The sequence below is a fragment of the Pteropus medius genome, unplaced genomic scaffold (genome assembly GCF_902729225.1).
Source record: "Pteropus medius unplaced genomic scaffold, Ma_sr-lr_union100, whole genome shotgun sequence".
In the NCBI taxonomy this organism is placed as follows: Eukaryota; Metazoa; Chordata; class Mammalia; order Chiroptera; family Pteropodidae; genus Pteropus; species Pteropus medius.
This window is the reverse complement of record NW_024342469.1, coordinates 5,944,754-5,952,091: the sequence shown is the minus strand read 5'-3', so window position 1 is coordinate 5,952,091 and position 7,338 is coordinate 5,944,754. Positions and strand designations below refer to the sequence as shown.

The window sequence follows — 7,338 nt, the reverse complement described above, 5'->3', positions numbered from 1 at the left end:
TAAATAGCCACAAATTACTTGATAATTAAAAAGAGGAAATAGTAACCCTATAGAAGAGAAACTCTGCCACAACATCTTCACCCAAGCGATCTATGTTAACATCAATAACGAACAAACTGATACCGATCGCACACCTCCCGCTGTGATGCACTGAGGACACAGCATCAATATCAAGTCAGCAAGGCATAAAATTAATCTGATCATGGGCAAACATCAGACAAACCCAAACTGAGGAACATGTTACAGAATAACTGGTCTGTACTTTTCCGAAAACATTTGTCATGAAAGACAGAAAAGCCGAGGAACTGTTGTAGATTAAGAGAGACTAAAGAAAAGGACAACTAAATGCAATACATAGTCCTGAATTAGGTCTTGGAGTTGGGGATGGGGTGGGGATTACTATAAAGGGCAATACTGAGACAATTGGCAAGACTTGACTGTATATGAGATAATTTATTGATTTTTTTATTACTATATTGGGTTATTTAAGTGACTGCCCTTGTTCTTGGGAAATCTATGCTGTAACCTATTCTCAAATGGTTCGAAAAGGTGTATACAGGTTTCTCCGCTATCCAAAAGTAGAGTGGCAAAATGTCAACACTAAGTGAATCTGGGTGAAGGGTATCCGGGAGTTCTTTGAAGATGTTGGCCACTTTTCTGTAGGTTTGAATTTTCTAAAGTGTCAGAACAAAAGTAGTTTTTTTCTTTTCACAAAAACCTCTTAACCACTATATAAATAATATGTGTTCATCATAAACACTTCGACCAATCAATATTGAGCAGGAAAAAAGAAAAGTAAACATTACTGAGAAACTCTAGCACCCAGAGACAATCACCATCAACATACACAGCCGTCTTTTCCAAAGTTACCTCACAACTCAGCCCACACACATGCTTTTGCACTACCTGCAGTTCAGAGTTAAATATTACAAGCCAGATCCTGTCGCATACAGCTTATTTAATCTTTGCAAGCACAAAGGAAGGGAGTATCATTACCACCCTTCCCAGCACATAGCTGAGAAAACCGAAGTGCCAGCCCCTGGTTCCCAAGACTACTCAGATGTGGGTCCCCTTTACACCCTCCTTCTCCTCTTCCTACAAGGCCCATATTAAACACCACCTCTCCCAGGAGGCTTTTCTACACCACTCCAGGCCAGATGAATTGCCTTCCTCTGGGCCCCCACGGGAAGCTGCAAGCCGGCTCAGCAGTGGGTCTGCAGCTTTGAGGGCTTTTTCACAGAGTTAATAGTAATCTTGAGAGCTTCCTCTGCAGTCATCTTGGCAGCATCCTCTCCGGGCCAGGCCTGTCATAGGTGCTTCAGGTTTCTTCATTTTAACTGGATTCCAGCCAGAGTCATCAGATATTTGCTTAAAATGAATCATCACTGAGAAGGCTGAGACGCTCCCAATTAGGCCCAATGCTATTCCTGTGCCGATTCCAGCTAGGACCAATCAAATCGATCTAGGGGGTTCTTGAGGGTGATCCGCAGGCTCCTTTTCTCAGTTTTACTTCCTGAGACTTTCCTTGGCCCTCTGACGGAGATGTCTCAAAGAGAAGAGGAAGGTGGGTGGTGGAACATCTTAGGGGATCTTCCCCTACCTCGTCCAGCTGATGGATCATAGGGTTTTCAGAACTGTAAGAGAATTCTTAGCAGAAACTCAATGGTCTTCAAAGAGAGTAGATGGTCTGCCTGAAGGTGTTCACATTCAAAGCTAAAAATCACACATCCAGCCTGACAGCACTGCTTAGCAATCCGGATTCTTCTATCTGTTGCTCCTGAATCTAGATTCTAGGACAAGCCCCTTTAAAATGGGAAGACTGGGGTTTAAAAGAAGGGGGTTTGTACAGTGAGTCAGAAGAGTTCTGAACCATCAGTGTTTCCAAGCAACACATTTGTCATCTCCTCTCCTTCTCTATCTACAACTTTCTCTCTTTTAAGTTATCACGTTAGAGCCCATCTGTTTGCCTAGCTCAAGAAGTGGAATCATAGCCTTTGACAGACGGATAAAGCCATCATAGGCCACCCCTTTCCTCTTTTCAACAGATGAAGAACTGTGGCCCAGAGAGGTCAAATAACCTGCCCAAATTACACAGAAATTTAGACAGGCGATAGCAGAAGCCAGATCTCTAGGCTTCTTTTTTTTAACGCACACACAAAACAGGTTGTTCTGTGAGCGCGAGGTGGGAATGAGGGGAAGAGGAATGTTTCAAAGCTTTCTCTCTGTTGTGCAGTGTGTTTTGTTTTGTTTTTTTAACGTTTTGAAAAGAAAATCAGGCTGCCTCTGATTAGTTTGGTTTACTTTAACTGAGTGTTTTAAATTCCATTCTGGGGCCTGAAAACAAACTTAATTGCCAATTGTAAATGGAATAAATAATATTTATGCTGAAGTGCTACCAGGGCTGCAGACTTGCCATTTAGTCAGATCAAAAACAAATTCCTAAAGTATGCCAGGCACGTGAGGAATGTGGAGAGAAATTCTTAAGATCCAAACAAGCGATTCCTTTGGGGCCCTGGTGTGGGCCTGACATAGCCTCATGCAGGGAACCCTGCCTCCTCATTCCCAGGGGTCACCTCCCCTGGTGAGAAGGGGGGTCTGTACATCATCTGTAAAAGACAACTCAAACCACATCTCCCCCTGGGCTCCCCATCAGAACATACTCTTTTTTTTTTTAACCTCCATAAACAACCATAATTAAAATAATTCATTAACTCTATAAATAGTTATCGAATATCTACTTGTACCAGGTACTATTCCAGCTCTGAGAATCCAGTGATGAATGAGATAGAAAAAGATGGTGTCGGCAGAGCAGCTTAAACTGGGGACTAACATTTGTAAAAGGTTTTGTGGTACCAAATGCTTTGGGTAGATTATTTTCTCTTTTAAAAATTCTCTTGTTCCAAAATGGCAATAATTAAAAAAAATAAAAACTGATGGTAATTTTTAAAAAATATTATAAATGTAAAAGAGCATAAAGAAGAGCTAAAAATTTCCTGTTTCATTTTTAACAAAAACATTATGGTGGAGGGATGAATAGAAGGATGAATATGTGATAAATAAAAAAAAAAGTTAACAATTGTAGCATAATCTAGGGCATGCGAATATTCACTGTACGGTTCTCTCAGCTGTCTGTACGCTTGGACATTTTCACAATCAATAACATGCAGGAGACAAACGTGACCATGTTTTATCCGCTGCATTTCATCCACTGTGTTAGAGATCGGTGGCTAGCCTATTTCGGCCTCTGGGCTCCTGGGTCCTCCCCTCTCTTTTTCAAAGTCACTTTCACTTTTGAGAATCTGAATTCTATGGAATTTCCCAAAAGAATGTATTATTTATTTGTTTTTTAGTTAACCACAAATTTATCATTGCTTTGCATGCAGAAACTCACTTAACCCTCAAAGTGACCCTATGAGGAAAATACTCTTACTATCCCCAACCTAAGCCTAAAATTGTACATACATCTTCAGGATCCTTCGCCAAATCCCAGCTTAAGATCTCTTGTTGGAGGGCTGGGACCCAGGACTGGGCTGGAGCTGTGGGGACATGGGGCTTCTCTGCAGTCTCAGGACCCAAAGTGGGGCCTGGCAATGAATGTTTATCAAGTGAGCGAAGGCACACTGCATATGGTGGCAGGTAAGGTTGCCACATGCTCAGGCCCTCCCCAGGTCACAGCAAGGCATCTCTGGGGGCCAGGCTGCGGCAGGCCTAAGCCTGGAGCAGAAGGTGCTCGATGGAGAAGTGATAACTGAATGATGCACCTGTCAGTTGCTCAAAGGTGAGCATGAGTGAACGACTCCCCTTCTCCAGTGACCTACTCACGTGACAGGCCGTTGTGGGTAGACAGTGATGCAACCAGATTTAAGAAGTCCCCATCAGGGTACAGTTATCAGGCCTGAGAATGAGTTCCGTCTCCTGCTTTCTTAGCTGTGTGACCTCAACCAAGGTGCCTAACTACTCTGTGTCTGTTACTTCACCTAAAAACAGGTAAAAACAATCTCTACCTTACTGGGTTCGGAGGACAGTGAGAGAATCAACATGTGTGAAGTGCTTGGCCCATGGTAAGAAGCAGTGGCTGTTACTGCTATTTCAGCTTCACTGTGGGGAAGTAGAGTATTACTTCCCAAGGACATCGGGGAATTGGGGTTCCCGCAAAAAATAACCTGCTGCTGCTAAGCTTGGGGCCTTTCTCTCCAAAGCATTACCACCTCTGGTTGGGGGCTACATTTTAAAGGGCCATGTACCATTTCAGGCAATGCAGATAGTTTAACCAGTGGGTGCCAAACTGAAGTGATGGGGGGCTGTTGTCCAGCTGACTTCCCCCTTGAATGCTGGTTAGTCCTCGTTTAAGGATATGTGTTATTCCACTGGCAGTCTAGGATGGTGGAATCTCCGCACCATTTATCAGCTAGTTCATTTGAGGCAAGATGTAGTAATCGAAATGGGATCAGCATCTTCATCCACAAAATGGGAGTGTAATAACAATAGTGCATAATCTGATAAATTGTTGAGCATTTCACTGTAAATTGCAGAGGGGGTGTTGGAACTAACCTGTATTCATCCTCCACCATGGGCTAGGCACGATGCTACACGCTTCACAGGGGTTATTTCACTGTAATCCTTGAAATAAACTTAGGTGTTCTTATCCTTCTTTTATAGATGAGGAAACTGATGTTATGAGATTGGCCGGGCTCACACAGTTGGCAAGTGGCAGAGAGGACTCCAATCGACCTTGGTCTCTCTAATGCTGCCTGGGTGACATCTCCATCATACTTCCTACCTTCCCTAATCGCCAGGCTTGTACTATGGCTGCCTTTAGCTCATGATCTTAGATCTATTGCAGGTGATCTAGGGGCTGATCTCCTACTGTACGTCAGAATCCACACGGCTATGCTTTGTCAGAAATATTGAAACAGAATCTCTGGGCTGGGGAGGGGGCAGGGGACAGGATTAGAGGTCTTCATTGTAAACAAACCCCATCAAGCAGTGAGTCTGAGGGCCACTGGACTCTGCTTTTCATTTCTGGACATAAACATTCATCTTCTTAATACCAGAGGCCACCTTTTTGTTTTGTCTTAGAGTAATGAGGTGAGAGATGGCATCCACGGAAGGAAAAGTTTGAGAATTTCCGAAGGTGCTTTTTCCTTTCAAGGCTCCCTTAAAGCACATAGTAGAAAGGGTAGAAAGTAGAAAGGCAATTCTGGAGTCAGAATTGCCACCTAGGACAAGTCAGAATTGCCACCTTGGACTTCATCTCCAGCCTCAGTTTTCCATCTGTAAAATAGGCATGCTAAAACCAATCTTCCAAGATTGCTGTGAGAATTAAATAAGCAAACACAGCACCAGTTTCTTGTCCCTTCCAGCATTTACCACGGTGTTTAAAATTTGTCTCCACGATGTATCCCCAGTTCCTAAGATTGTGTCTGGCAGAAATGTTTGTGAAAGAGGTAACATTTGTAAAGTCTTCCAGGCCCACAGCTTATCCTCAACAAATTTTAAAAAATGATATTTACGCGTACATATATGCGTACATATATGCACTACGTGTATGTGCAAAATAAAGAGACGGAAATTTGAGAAAACTCTCAGCAATCAACGGGGCAGGTAGTGGTAGGGTGGGATGACACTGTATTTGGAATCCGAAGCTCTGGGTTCAAATTCAGTCTGGTCCTGGCCAGCTCTGAGGCGGTGCCAGGATGCTTACTGCCGGTCTCTCCTTTGGTAATCTCCCCTTACCTTTTGGGACTTCTAAGCAGCCTCAAATCCTTTCGGGAAAGATCTCACACATTAGAAATCCAGCCCATTCCTCTCTGAACCTCTGGACCTCATCTGTGGAAAGGACACAACGCAGCTAGGGGTTCTGGAAGCCTTCACTGAATGCTCCTGGAAACCAGGGGGCTTTTACTTTTACTCGTATGGGCAAGGGCGGAGGCGCAGAGTCAGATCAGCATCCGCCCAGAAATGCAAAATCGCCAAAAGAAAAAGCCCTAAAAGGAAAGTGCACTTAAAAGAAAATAAAGGTGAATTCCAGGCATGAGCTTTCCAGGGGGCAGGGGGACTTCCCCGCCCCCTGGGCCCCCAGGTGCTCAGCCCGCGCCGCCCACCCGGCGCCAGGCGAGGGGAGCCGCGCTAGGACCCGAGGAGGAAGCGCTGCAGGGAGACGGACGGGGCCTCCAGTGGGTGCTGCCGCGAGCGGCCGGCCGAGGGGCTGGAAATGAAAGTACAGCGCTCCGGAGCCGCATGGACGGAGCTGCCAGGGCGGCGGCGCCGGGAGCAGGATGCGGCCGCCCGTAATTAAATAGCATTTACTCTTATTATTACTAATAATAATAACGTAATCATACCTCTAGTCATAGCATACCATTTATCGGGCTCGGCGCAGGCCCGCGGGGAGCGCAGCCCGGCCGAGGTGAGTGCGGCGCGCGGCCTGCGCCCGGCGGGGCAGAGGCCGGGGCCCGACCGCGTCCCGGCGGCCGGCGGGAGGGCGCGGGGGCCGGGACGGCGGGGGCCGGAGGAGGCGCGGGGAGCCCTGGCCAGGCCGGGGCTGCGCGGGGCCATCTGGAAAGTGCATCTGGCAGAGATAAAGCAAGGTCCCCAGATCCCCATTTCCTCCCATTTGGGGGCTCTCCCTCCCGGTCCCCGTGCCCTGCCCCAAAGTTTCAAAGTTATCGTGCGGCCGGGGGCACCTGCTGTTGGGTGATTTGGACGCCCCTGCAGCTCCCAGGGTGGGTGCCTGGGAATATTCTTCCGTGGGGGGCTCTCGCCTCGGCGTCTGGAGCTTTGGGGTGCGCAGATGCTTCGCCGGCCCCCGCGGGGGAAGCCTAGGGGGCTGGCAGCGCACCCCTGCCTTTTGTCTGCGCCTTGGTCCCGCAGTGTCGGGAGTCTGAGAGACCGCAGCGGGGGCCGAGGACGGTGGCCGCCGATAGGCTGTCCCTGCCGGCTGCAGCGGCCACGCGAGCCCGGGGATCCTGGGCCTGCGGCCGGGCCCAGGGGGAGGGGGCGGCAGGAAAGGGGGGCGCGGTCTGGACGGGGGGGGTCATTTCCGGTCGCGGGATCAGTCCCTGAGCTCCGAGGCCTGCGAGGGTCTGGTCGCCGGTCTCGGAGCTCAAGGAGGCTGCGGGGGATGGCTCCAGTGCTTTGGAGGGGGGCGTCCCCAGGAGATGGGTACCCGGGAGCTGCCGACGCCGGCCCCTGACCCTCCTTTCGTCCTCGGCGGGCCTCTGGGACCCCCTCCGGGAGTGCTCCCACCCTTTACCCCTTTTCCTTTAAAATCCACCTGGCTTGGATGTTGATAAGGTGCCTGGTTTGGGGGTCTTTCACAGAGACAAAGCAATTTCC

At 48.1% G+C, this 7,338-nt stretch overlaps 1 protein-coding gene and 1 long non-coding RNA gene across 4 annotated transcripts in view; both read left to right on the top strand.

Moving 5' to 3' along the window:
- The first annotated feature begins 1,484 nt into the window (after positions 1-1,484).
- LOC120602966 (uncharacterized) lies at positions 1,485-5,143 on the top strand. Its single transcript, XR_005652922.1, has 3 exons — positions 1,485-1,564; positions 3,988-4,061; positions 4,660-5,143. It is a non-coding gene; the product is annotated as an uncharacterized LOC120602966 (long non-coding RNA).
- An 868-nt stretch (positions 5,144-6,011) lies between these two features.
- Positions 6,012-7,338, top strand: part of ZC3H7B (zinc finger CCCH-type containing 7B) — a 39,513-nt gene continuing 38,186 nt past the window's right edge. Inside the window, exon 1 of one of the 3 annotated variants that reach the window (XM_039863359.1) lies at positions 6,012-6,409. The gene's annotated coding sequence lies outside the window, so the exon portion shown is untranslated. The remainder of the gene's footprint in view (positions 6,410-7,338) is intronic. The other 2 variants (XM_039863358.1, XM_039863360.1) reach the window with 2 other exon arrangements.